This window comes from Canis lupus, chromosome 22, assembly GCF_003254725.2.
Source record: "Canis lupus dingo isolate Sandy chromosome 22, ASM325472v2, whole genome shotgun sequence".
Taxonomy (NCBI): Eukaryota; Metazoa; Chordata; class Mammalia; order Carnivora; family Canidae; genus Canis; species Canis lupus.
The window spans coordinates 26,770,157-26,783,571 of record NC_064264.1 but is presented as its reverse complement, the minus strand read 5'-3'; the positions used below and the strand labels follow the sequence as shown (position 1 = coordinate 26,783,571).

Here is a 13,415-nt window from a genome sequence, read left to right as displayed (position 1 = left end):
GCAAACCCTTCTTGGATGTCAGGAAGTGTATTTATAACTCTCTACCTAAAGAAAGAGGTGGGAACCCTGGATAACACTAGAAACCCTGCCCAGCCCCTTCTCACAGGAGGCAGTCATGCCTCTCCTGTCCCTAGAGCTCTCCACACAAGAGGGGCTTCCTGTCACCTTGGAGACCTGGGAGCTACTCCCTACCATCAGCTTTATTGTTGATGCCAGGCGTGTGTGAACATTAAGGGAATTCCTTACCTAAGTATACCCAGCAGCATTCATGAAGAACTCTCGCTCCTAGCTGAGTATCTAGTACAATGTACGAAACTGTGAAGAGAGGTAATGAAACGAACACTGTCTCTAAGGAAGAGTCAGATACAGTAATTAATTGTTAGGCAACTGAGGCAAAAGATTTGAAATGGAATCTATAGAGATTACCCTGATATATAAAGAGGGTTTCAGACTGTGAACCTGATTTTTCAAAGAGCCTGGGATAAGCCTCAATTCAGGCATAACAGCTTATGGTAGATTTTTACCTGCACCGTTATACGGGCAGCGAGCACTTATCATCGCTTCGTGCATAATCATTCTATTACATCCCTCTTAGAGTCTTCTGGAAATCTCTCTGGAGACATTCTTGGGAAAGTGGTGGCAGTAACCTTGAACTCTTAGCCCCGTGCAGTCCGCTTGCCACCAACCATTTCTGGGTTGTTTTCTCTGCGTATTTATGCCATGAAGCTTTCTCCAGTCCTAGTTTTTTTCTTTTCAAACTCAAGATTATTTCTGGCACTCACATAACATTTACAGGGAACTAGTTAAAATTTAACTGATACTGGGGGAAAACTCTTGTTAGCAAAGATTGTTTATGCGAAACTACATCTCATAAAGAATCTCCAGTCTTTTTGAAGACAGAGAACTAAAAGTCAGCTTTGGGGCTGAATTTATATATCTTTGTCTCTCTTTCAGTTGATCTTGGCAACACCTCACATATAACCCAAGACCAAAATAAAGTTACATTCGGAAGGCAGTCACGACTCAGTGATCTTATCCTGCAGAACGCCTTCTCTTGGCGTTTACATCATATAATTTGGTAAGCGGTTTACACATTTTCTCCTGTGATTTTCAAGGGGCTTTTATGATCTGCCAAGTGGACAAATGTCAACAGGCTTTAAGGATTGATTTACCAGGATTTCTGTCTCTTGTGAACAGATTACTGTAGCTCAGAATAAAACACATGTAAACAAGCCCAGCAATCTTCGAGGAAAATGCAGTTCCCACCGGACGGTGCGGCTTGATCAGGGAGCCTGGTGGAGTTGCTTCTGTCACTGTTCAGTCTTGGAGGAGTAACAGCTTTCCCTTGCACACAGCTGCCCTGGAAAGGTTCCCTGAGCCTGCCTTGCTGGTGTGCAGCCAGAGGATCCAAGTGGCAAAGGTGTCAGCACCCAGGAACCGGACGGCCCACACCTGCAGGTCTCGCTAGGAGCTCCAGCTCTGCTGTCTCCTGACACTCACCCAATGGGCCTGACCCTCAGGACCTTGAACCTGTCCGTGTCATCAGAGATGATGCCCTCCTGCGGTCAAGACTCAGTACCAGGGCAGCAGAAATGGAGCTTTCAACTACAAGTGGGAACTGAGTTGAACGGCTCCACGAAGCTGTTGGAATTTCCACTATATTATTCTTTGTAAAAGAAAATGTAATGTCAAATCATGGCACTTAGGTCTTTTAATTACCATGCTTGAAAGTCTTTGAGCCTTTATTCTGATCATTTTCTTTCTTTTTTTTTTTTTAACTTTATCCATGATGAAGATTGAAAGGAAGACAAGGAGAAAGACAAAGCCCCTTGTTTCTCCAGCCTTGCTTTGTCATGTTCCTCACCACTTGGTCATAGGACGTAGGACCATGTTCTCCATGGTCTCGGAGGACCATGACTATTTTGCAGGGACTGGCGGGGAGGAACTGGAGGAGCAATTCGTGGGGACTCCCTAGAACTAATACTTCGGTTGTTTTGAGCATCTCCACAGCTGTCCCAAGAATGTGAGAACAACAAGGAGAGCCTAATTAGCTTCTTCCTTGCCATCTTGGTTCCTGAGTCAAGACAGGCCGGGAAGCCCACAATTCTCAAGGGTGAGTGGACTGTAGATCTCCCCAGAATTTCCATTTGCTTCAGATTTGCATACAATATTTATACCTTCCACTTAACTGACTTTTTAATCTTAAGGAAATGGCTTAATGTCTTTTTGAAAGAGGGATAGCCAATACTAAAATCTATCCCACAAGCTTATTGTGAACATGAATTAAGAAACAGACATAAAAATCCTTGCACAGTACCTGGCACACGGGAGATACCGAAAACCCCTTCAACCTCGCTTCCCATTCAAGTGAACCTGAGGCATCAACAGTTCCTGCCTGTGTGGGCCACCGGCAACGCACATTTGGCTCTTTTACATTCGAGGCTCGCTGGACTGGCCCCAGACATATGACATGCGCTGATTGGATTGAATTGGAACTTTCAGTTCTGCCTTGAATTGGTTCCCCTGTGTAGACAGTCTGTGTGATATCAACCCTCTAGTTCAGGGAGAAAGAGGCTGTTTGGGCATGGGTATTATTTTCTTAAATGCAGAATGAAACGGGATCAGCAGGATGTTTCAGTGAAATATCTCGTTTGAACTTTCCTATTCATTTGCTCTTTTATGCATTCGCAGCTAGGGGTTTCCAGCTGATCCATTTGATTGCTCTCATGTACAGAGTGTAGAGACAGCAAAGAGGGGATTCCTGTAGATTCTTAACTTGTTAACAAAGGCTGCTATGACTGTGGCAAGCCCCAGAGCTGACAGCCAGTTTCAGTCCTTTGTAGGGGTTAAGAGAGGGAGACAAGGCAGGGAAAGAGGAGTAGGAAGTTTTAATAGAGATACTGAATCTAAAAAAGCACCAGGGCATAGAGAAGGGCCAGGAGGAGGGAAGCCGTGAGGCCTGGAAACGCCACCAGCAGGACTCTGGACTTGGAGCCCCTTAGCTGGGTCCTGCTATAGACTCCCGTCGAGCAGATATTCTGTGAATCGGCTGCCTCCCTTGTGACCAGAGTGCCGGACCAAGCCCCAGGACACCTCAGGGCTCGGCTCAGGACTGTCACCATGTGGCCCTGCGTGGGCCCATCTCACTGCTTTCCTGTGGCCGTTTTTTAAATTTGTAGAAGTCGCTTACTCATAGCCATAAACAGGGTTGCCTTGAGGTTCAACTGCAAAAAGATACCCTGTAAATGAAGTGCTATTAAATAAACGGTGGCGTCATCGATTATTTTCATTCAGAATCTATAGTGTGAAGACTCTTACCATTAGTTTCTTATTGGGGAACAGGCTGGGCCTGGGATAAGGGGGGGACGGTGGAGGGGATGTCCATGAGGAAGTGTTGGAGCTAACCGAATAGGACTTCTAACTTAAAAATAGGCAGTGGAGTCGGCGGGGTTATCACTGACATGTGTTCGATCTCAAATGCTCGTGTGAGGTGGACATAGCAGAATGTTCCAGCCCATCTGCCCTTTGTGGCTGGGCCGCAGAGCTACAAGAGGGCACCCTGGTTCCTCTCAGCCCCTCAGCCTCTCTGCAGCAGCACCAGCTACTTACCAGGGCTTTGTTTGCAGGTTTGAAAGGCTTTCACCCCGGGTGGCGGGTGGCGTATGGGTTTTTGACGGATTGAACCTACAGCTTGCGGAAATCACCAGTGGCCTTTGGTTCTTTTTTGTGGCTGTGAACCTACTTAAAATGCCTGACGTCTGCTTTTCTCTTTACTTACCCCGAAGCCATTTCTTAACAGCGAATCTCTCCGTCTGCAAGCAAACCAGAGTCTTTGATAAGTGTGGATAACTGGGAAAGGTAAACCAGCAACACGAGTGAGCTCTCCAAACGCACTTTTTGGGGGGGTGGGGGGTGGAGGGAAGGGGTCTACCCTTAGGACTTCCCAGTCGGCAGTCTCTAGGCTGTTTTATAGTTTGCTTTAATTTATCTAACTAATGACATGAAAGATGTAAAATTGGTGAAACTATAGTGTTTGGCTTGCTTAAATTAAGTTTATGAGTTTTGCTTAAGCCTGCCAAACAAGTTAAATATTTCATGGCTTTCACAGGCTACAGTTCTAATATTTATAACTCTTGTGTACAGATTTCAAAAAATTATAATTACAACTCCCAGGATCCCAGATATAGCAGATGTTCAATATTTTCTACAATGTTGGCAGAAATGCTTCTCATGCTCTTTTCGATCCCCAACCCATGTATTGTATCTGTTGAAACAAGCTGTTGATAAGAAAGTCTACTGTCATTCTTTCATTTTAACGACCTTGGAAAAAAAGCTAATGTGAAATAGGAAGAGAGATGGAAAAGGTGATTTCTACTCTCCTAAAAATATATTACTGCGTGGAAATAATGTTCTACCTAAAGGAGGATGACATAAAAGTGCATTTTGCCATGAGCTGCTTTTTATTTACTTTACGACCACAATGTTTTTCTGTATAATTTCCATCTTTCTTTAATTAAAAATGCAAATTCCCTTTTTGGCTGAGACTGACTTTCCTTGACCCCTTTAACAAAATATCTTCCTCATTTGCCCTCTGGAAAATTTTGAAAACTCTCTATCAGTCACTTTTAAAGATTTTGAAGGTCTCTGTTAAAGGGAATTGTGTTATCAGCCCTGGTCATCGTTAATTCTGGTACGAAAATGTATTAATCCTTTTTTTTTTAAATTTTTGGTGTTACAGATGGAGAGAAATTAATGGGCACAGGAGAAATTAATTTTGCGTTTGGGAAGTTTCTGGCCTATGGGTTCTAGAATACCTTCTGGCAGGAGGCAGGTTTGAAGAGCTCTGAAATATTCAACTTCCTCTACTTCCCAATTTGCCTAAGGCCTGCCTTGGATACGAGGAAGACATGCTAATTCCAAAGTGAAATAGAACTGATTCTATCCCTCACCCAGCTTAGGCATGCAATTAATAATCAAGAGAGACATACAAAATGCGATTTACCTTTTAGTTGATTTTCTTAGTGGTTATATTTAAATATTTAAAAGACTTCAAAACTTACACTCTCCATAACATTATTTGTACACATAATCTATGAAATATATTCTAAAATATAAACATTTTCTTGAACCTCAAAACCTCAAATTCAGATTCGTGTATTTCTCTTCCCAAAGCACAGATGACTTCTCTGTCTTCAACATCAGAATCAAACTTTAAAAATACCCTGTGAGGAAATGAAATATGACTTCCAGGAGCTTCTAGCCTGAGAAGATGCAGGAGAACTATGCCCAAGACAGGCCTAACTACTGGAAATGGATGTTTGAGCAGTTATGCTTTTAAGTAACCAGGAATAGTCAAATGCCCCCAATATGATACTGTGCTACTCAGGGATGTGAGCAAGTTTTCAGTCGGCCTGCAGGTAGGGAACAAATGTCTTCTGAATGGTACGAGACAACACAACACGGTCATGGCCAGGCCATTCAGGCACATGGAGGCTCCTCATTACATAGTTGTCAAGCGCACATGGGAACATTTGAGGTGACAGAGCAAAGCTGAAGTTGAAGGGTGCAGGCTGAGGTCTCCATCAGCTTTCTCCTACCTCTTCCCACTCTCCAAGGTATGTTCTCCTCGGTTCTCATTTCATTCCTCCCTGGACCTCTTTCAGTGATGTTGAAGGGATAATGTGAAAAAGTGTCACCTCTGTCTGTTGCTGTTGAGGATGGGGAAACTTCAAGAAACTTTCTAGACGCTGTAAGTTTTCCTTAGGGTTGCCCTGAGGAATGCTCAAAGCCAGCTGAGGACGTGTGTTAATGCCCCAGCTGCTCTGTAGGTACAAGTGTAGAAAAAGTGCCAGGGACCACCCGCCTAGAGGGGGGTGCATTTGAAGCCTCAGGGGGTTACATAAGGGATTTTAGAGATTTTATCTATGAAACAAGGAAATTAATCATTCTGCAGAGCTATAGGATTCCAACGAATACACAAAATACCAGGCAATTAGCAGAAGCTCAACACTTACTTCCCAGAATTCTCTTCTCCAGTGTTTAAGACCACGAGAGACATCTGGAGTAACATTTGGAAGGTGTGAGTGAAACTGCAGCCATATTTCTTGGACTTGGAAAATCTGTACAGGGCGTGTGGTGCCACTGCAGCTCAGGTATGTTGTCACCTATCTGGTGGCTCACCTGGTTGGTGTGGGGAGGCATCTGGGCCTGCTGGATCTCCTCCTTCAGCTGCTCATACCCCTGAGCCAGGTGTGTGTTTAGCTCCCTGATGAAGAACATAAGTTTCACTTGTAGAACATCCTCATTGTTAGAGGTGGGGTCTCAGAGAGGGTGAGGTAGTGATGCAGGTTCTGGTCCACCTTTGCAGATCCTAATTATCCTTGTGGTTCCATCTTATCCTTGTTTCTCCTCTTCATGGTCATCTTTTCCTTCTGACCCCCTGCCCTGCTGACTTGGGGCTGCAGCATCAAACACAAAAGCAACAGCCTTCATGTACTTTTAACCAGCTCCCACAATTGAGAGAGCCAAAGCCCTATAATAAATCCCTTCATATGTATGTATTTCCTGGTGGTTCTGCTTCTCTGTTTGAACTCGGACTCATATATTTGTCAAAATGCTTAACATAGTCCTCTGCCCATAGCAGACATCTCATTCATTTCACTCTACTCACAGGTATTTGGTGAGAGTTAACTCTGCTGGATGCTTGGGATACAGAAATGAACAAAGCAGGATCTGGGCCCACATTGCACACAATCTGGTGAAAGACAGTAAAGCTTCTATATTAATGTGATTAGTTCCTGGCAACTTTGCTCTTGTGGACTTCTTTGCAAAGAAATTGGATTGGATAATTCTCCCGAGCTGCCGGAGGAGCTTGTGTATCCAGATTCTGGCCATGAGGTGATTTCGACACAGAGGAAATCCTGAGTGGTCATGATGATTTCCCAGGTGTTAATAATGCTAATATGTTACATGTCTAAAGTGCTCACACTTCAAAATCTGTTCCCAGTGTGTTATCTCATTGAACCTCCTGAAGAATTATGAAGGGGCAAGGCAGGTATTATCATACTATTTTATAGATAAAGAAACTGGGATCTGGATCAGATTTTGAATCCCAAATTTCTGACTCCTAGGATAGAGCTTTTTCCATGATTGTACAGATTTTTCTCCTTGATAATCCCAAATTAGGATCTTGTGTAGTAAAATGAAAAGCCCAAAGGCTTTGAGGACTTATGGATTATCTTATAAAATGTGTGGTTATCTGTAGGATCACATACATGCCATATTTTCAGTTCTGAGTAATGCCTAGAGCCAAGTCCAGGGCCTGGAGAGACGAGTGTTTAAATCCTTAAATATATTTCTTTTAGATACCACCTAGAATTCATAAATAATAGCCCATTTCTCAAAACCCAGCACCCTGCACTCTCATTAGGCATGCCTTCTGTGTGCTTTCCATAACAAAATCCACTTAATAGCCCACAGAGATTTGTCACATTGGATTTATCTTGCTGCCAGCTTCCAGAAATGTGTAAATGCTACTATCTCTCTTTTTCCTTTTTGGATTAAATCTGATTCACTTTCTCAAAGTTGAAATAATTTATAAAACATTTTTAGGCTAGGAAACCTGAAGCAAAGATCACTGCTGTTGGAGAGAAAGAAGAAAAAGAGACATCTTCAGGGGAACATTAAGGGCTGTGTGTCTTACCTTCTAATATACAGTATGCGTTATCACGCATTTTGGAAAAATCAGCGTTAGGCATGTGCTTGCAAGTTTTAGTAGGTGATTGTTCAAATTATGTATCACTTTACGCCAACTGCTCAGAGAACAAAACAGCACCCTGAGTTGTAGAACTGATTTGCAGGCTTAGGGTGCCTGAGATGATCTGCTCGTAGTATTCTCTCATTTAAATTTAGCATGAAGTATTACCTGAGAAATCTCAGGTCCTTTAAAAATATCCGAAGACAACTGAATGCTCATCGAATGCCTACATGATAGTTACCGCTGGTCGAAGCCGGTGTTAGGGATCGGCGTCAAAGAGGCAGATATAATATGAAATGCTTCTTAATTCTTCACAGGATACGTTTGTCATTGTCTCCAACATGCATTTTTTAGGGTTAACTCTTTTCCTTTCTGTCTTCCTTCCTTAAAATCTTTTAGAGTAAAGGTTGCTCAACTTATCAAAGGATGTTATAGAATGTCTCCAAAGTCACCAGCACATAATGGAAAATTGCAAAGGACGATAGTAAGGTTACTGTTTTCCTAGAGGGCCAAAATGCATTTCTCGTTTGTGTTTATTTAGTACACAAGAACATACGCTTTCTTCTGCGCTGTAGTGAAGTTGCTGTGCTCCTATATATAGGTGAAAATCCATGTCACCTCACAAAACAAAGCAAAGCAAAGCAAAGCAACGCAAGACAAACAGAAAACAAGAGCAGGAGATTTGACACATCAGGAAATGCTGTAGTATAAGTGCTCTGTTGATCTTAATCCTCAATCTTTATTCTCACTCTGAGTGGTTTATCTCTACCCGCTGGATGAGAAAAAGCTGCAAACTACTCAGAGCTTTCTTAAAACTACTGCTTGACTGTCGGAATATCTTTGAGAAATAACCTTGGAAATGCAGGAAGCTGTCGATGAAGACTTCTGGTCACAGCTGAGTCGTATGTGGCACGTGGTTGTTACAGGTAAGAGCTGCCCTCCACGGTGCTATTGGCAATGTGACTCCGGGGCCAGCAGAGGGGAGCACACGGGGGTGCCATTTGGTCTCAGGTGGATGGCTTCTCGACTGGCTACTGCCAGCCTTACTAATACCGTGTGCAGATTTCAGGTGGTGTACTGGGTTTTATTTATCTTACAAAAGAAATTATTTTCCAGATCTGGAAAGGCCAAGAACAAGTTAAGGATTAAAGTGCCAAAGGGAAAAGCCTGAGTTTTCCAGTGGTACTTAAAAACAACAGGCATCACCAAATACTTCTAAAAAGGTCAGTTTTCAGCTTTTGCCTCCCACCATGAGTGGTGAGTACTTGGGAGTCAGAGCAGGAGGCCTCCTCCTCACTGGATGGCCTTTTCTACCTTTTTGAAGTTTGTATCATCTGCACCTAGACAAAATCTTAATATATGATTCAAAAGGAAGGTTTAAAATAGGATGATTCTGGGGATCCCTGGGTGGCTCAGCTGTTTGGCATCTGCCTTCAGCCCAGGGCTTGATCCTGGAGTCCCAGGATCAAGTCCCACGTCAGGCTCCCTGCATGGAGCCTGCTTCTCCCTCTGCCTATGTCTCTGCCCTCCGCCCCGTGTCTCTCATGAATAAATGAGCAAAATCTTAAAAAAAAAAAAAAAAAAAGATGATTCTAATGAGTAAGATTTAGAGCAGTGCATTAATGTTATTTATTTTTGACAACACTAAATGACATTTACTAAGTCAATTCAACTTAATTTAACAAACAACTACCATGTGCCCAACTCTGGGTGAGGACTGGTGGGGTTTACAAACAACCTGCCTTCAAAAAGCTAAACATCCTAGCCCACGTTAACAGAAGCAAAAGGCAAGAGAATCAAAGCTCAAAATCTCTTTCTGCGTGGACCAGGGTCTCATCCAGTGTTCATTTTGTACATTACTAGCAAGAAGCTGCTCTTTCCTTTGTAGAACAAAGTGGTTTATAGACCGGGGAGAAGGTTATACCCAGTGGTTATTACAAGTGGGAGATGTTCTGTGCTTCCATCCCATCCAAGCAACAAGCAGAGTGTCTGCTATTGCAGGCCTGGGCTGCTGACCGATGGCAAGCACATGGGGTTCCTGCCCTCAAGATATTACCATTGAGTTGGGGTGTAGACTCAGTTCTGAACCTCAGTTGTTTCTAGATGTCTGGGAAAAGGCACTTGGGCTACTGTATTTTTTTTTTTTTTAATTGTGGCCTAGGTAGGAGATTTTGTTTGTTAGGGCAACACAAATTCAACAACATTTAACATTCCTAAATTCAGGGCATCTGGGTGGTTCAGTGGTTGAGTGTCTGCCTTTGGCTCAGGTCATGATCCTGGGGTCCTGGGATTGAGTCCCACAACAGGCTCCTTGGGAGGAGCCTGCTTCTCCCTCTGCCTATGTCTCTGCCTCTCCCTCTGTGTCTCTCATGAATAAATAAATAAAATCTTAAAAAAGAAAAAAACAACAAACATTCCTAAATTCCTCCTGGAAGACTTCCTAGGGGACACACCAGTGCGTCACTCCTAAAGCCTTGGTGTAATGCACAAATAGGAATATTTCAAATACGTATGGTATCTTTTAGATAAATCATCCCTTTATGCAGGGATAAATATGTAAAATACAAATCAGGTAACTGAGCTGCTTTGGTTCTACACATAGCTCAATTGGAAGAATCACAGTTTTTTCCACAGGTAGGTGGTGGATTATGCAATGCAATTTGTTAATAAAGTCTTGCCCAAGAGGGGATAGCAGAAAGATTTCCATCACTTGCAATGAAGAAAAATGAATTCTTTAAGTCCTCTAAAGCTAAGAGAAATCTAAATGCAGCTGCAAACTAGCTTCAGGAGAAAAAAAAAAAGACATATACAGAAATGTTTTATTAGAAAGGCAGCACTATTTGAAAATAGGCATTCTCCTGCAAGGGAGACAGTGCTTTGAGTTCTGATTTATTTGTGTGAGAAAGATACTATCTCTTCTCTTTTTAAAGTTGATAAGAAGGAAGACAGACTGGAAGGCTGAAAAATAATTCTGTCCAAAACGTCTCCTAGATTCTAATGGTTTACTTAGTTGCTTTTCACCACATCTTGGCCCTTAAGAAGGAAATCACATATGAGAACTTAAAAAGCCCGTGTGTTTTTATGTTTACATTGTTAATATAATATATATATGTATATCATTGCCTAATAGTTACATTATTAATACCACTTGTGAGGGGTAGTTCTGAAAATCAGAATATTTTCTCATTGATTTTTACTGCAAAGCTTATCATTGAAATGCTATCTGCTGCCTTGCTTAGCTGCAGACTAAAATAAAGTCGTAATTCTAAGTCTCCAGCAAGGTTAGGCCTTATACGGGAGAATAGACACATTGAATCTTAAAAGATTTAATCTTCATTGCCTTTTTCTTTTGGTAGCTATTCTTTTTCAAAAGCTAATATAAGGCTTTTGGAGCTTGAATTGTTTTATGTTGTATATTTGTCTTTGTTTTTATAAATTTAATAGTCTGTAAGTTCATCCTCAAACACTAAACCACTACATAGTAGAGATGAAATCTGATTTGAACCATTCAGCTTTGTATTGCCAGTGATGTTATCAGAGGAGCTACAAGAAGAATTTCTCTAAATGGTCATATAAATCTCACAAATGTGAAGCTGGCGCTCCGATTTGTATTCCACGTAATGGGAAGCCTTCTTTGAATGAAGGGGTTGTTGTGATGCTGGGTTGATATTAGATCATTGACACTTAACCCACTGACTCTTTAGCCTAAAGGAACTCCCTAATGGAAACGCACTTGGGGTTTTCAGCTTGCTTTGCTTCTGACCAAAATTCATATCCCCACCAAGTTCACAGATAGGAAACAAGCATATCCGTGGGAAATACAAGGCACGTCTTCTTGGAATGATGGGAAAGAGAACAAGGAAGGGCCAAAGAGATCATCCTGTAAGGAAACAAAATTCACATAAATGGTGGAAAGAAACCGCAGCGATTGCTCACCTTTCAGCGGGCACCTACAGCTGTGAGAGTAAACCCCTCGTTTGATGAGAAGAGCTGTTTCCAAGTGGTGTATGCTGTCAGTTTCACAATCAGGACTTCTTGGAGGAGGGAGAGGGAAATGCCAAAGCCAAGAACCTGGATTTTTGTTGTTTCGATTGCAGGGCTCTTCTTAAAGCACTCTATGGCACCCTATGGCACAGTCTTTCATTGGATCTATCACCTTTGAAGATGCTCTAGAGCAGAGCTTCTCAAACTTTACTAGGCATACAAATTACCTGGTGATCTTATGAAATGCCAGATCTGGTTTATCAGGATGGCCCAGCATTGCCACCAAAGTCTCAGCGGGCTTCTAGGACTAATATGCTCTGGGGTGCTGCTGACCCAGTTGGTCTGTGGACCACAAGATCACTAGGCTTGATGGAAGTTCTCAAGTGTGACCCCCATACCAGCTGCATCAGAATTACCTGGTTATCTGTTAGAAATACAAATTCTTGGGCAGCCTGGGTGGTTTAGCGGTTTAGCGCCGCCTTCAGCCCAGGGTGTGATTCTGGGGACCTAGGATTGAGTCCCACGTAGGGCTCCCTGCATGGAGCCTGCTTCTTCCTCTGCCTGTGTCTCTGTCTCTCTCTCTGTCTCTGTCTCTCTCTGTGTGTCTCTCATGAATAAATAAATAAAATCTAAGAAAAGAAAAGAAAAGAAAAGAAAAGAAAAGAAAAGAAAAGAAAGAAATACAAATTCTTCTCCTCTATCCCAGATCTAGTGAATCACAAACTCTACAGGCAGAGATCAGCTGTTGGGGTTTGGACAAACTCTTCCAGGAGAATCAGACGCACCCTCAAGTTTGAGAACCAGTGCTCTCGACCAATGGTTTTGAACCATACCAATAAGGGTCTTTAAAAACACCAAGGCTGGGGTCTCACTCCAACTTAGGAAGCTAAGGCAGCATTATTGTTGTCTGCATCTTGCAATGAAGAAAAGCAGGGCAGGCGAAGTACTTGTCCAAGTGTATACAGTTAACGAGTAGGGGGTGCTTGGACTGAAATCTCAGACTTTTTATTCCAGAGTCGCTCTTCCCTTTGCTCCCCTACCCTGCCTGCTGAGGGCATTTACAGGATGAGTCCAAAAGTGGAGACTGCTGTCGTTTGTACTGTTCTGCCTACAGTCTGGGCTGAAAAGCCCATCAATCTAACTTCTTTCAAGAGAACTCTATTCTATGAGGTCCTTCACATCACTTGGCATTTCTCCCAATCAGTCACCAAGTATACACTTAATTTCTTTTTAAAAGCCACCTGGTTTTGTTTTTTGTTCCTGCGTATGCCTTTTTGTTAAGTGGGTGAGGGATGTGTAATCTATCTCATGCATAATTTGTTTAAGACAAGTCATTAAAAATGCACTAACGTTTAATATGCCGTATATGTTCCTGCTAGAATTCTTTTTCCCCATGTAAATGATTTTTGAAAGTTTTAAAAATAGTTTTTCAGGTTTTATTGCATGCCATTGTTTGCAATCCCTCGTTTTAAAGCTCTAAAATTAACATTTCTTTCCTATCAATTTTATCTTCTGTTTGCCTGTTATTGATTTTTTTTTCTTGCCCTCTGCGTGTCTAATGGAAACAGAGCTAATGGGTCTTTGCTTTGTTTATTCCCTTGCTTATGCAGCAGCATTGTTTTGATGCGGTCAGCACAGCTCGAGGAATAGGGCTTTGAGTGGCAGCCGAGGGAGT

The 13,415-nt window shown here is 42.4% G+C and overlaps 1 long non-coding RNA gene across 2 annotated transcripts in view; it reads left to right on the top strand.

Moving 5' to 3' along the window:
- Positions 1-3,296, top strand: part of LOC112656047 (uncharacterized) — an 88,442-nt gene extending 85,146 nt beyond the window's left edge. Inside the window, exons 2-3 of one of the 2 annotated variants that reach the window (XR_003134065.2) lie at positions 955-1,078; positions 1,198-3,296. This is a non-coding gene — a long non-coding RNA (uncharacterized LOC112656047). Of the gene's footprint in view, positions 1-954 lie in introns of both variants that reach the window. The other variant, XR_004808326.1, reaches the window with a different exon arrangement.
- Positions 3,297-13,415: the final 10,119 nt, after the last annotated feature.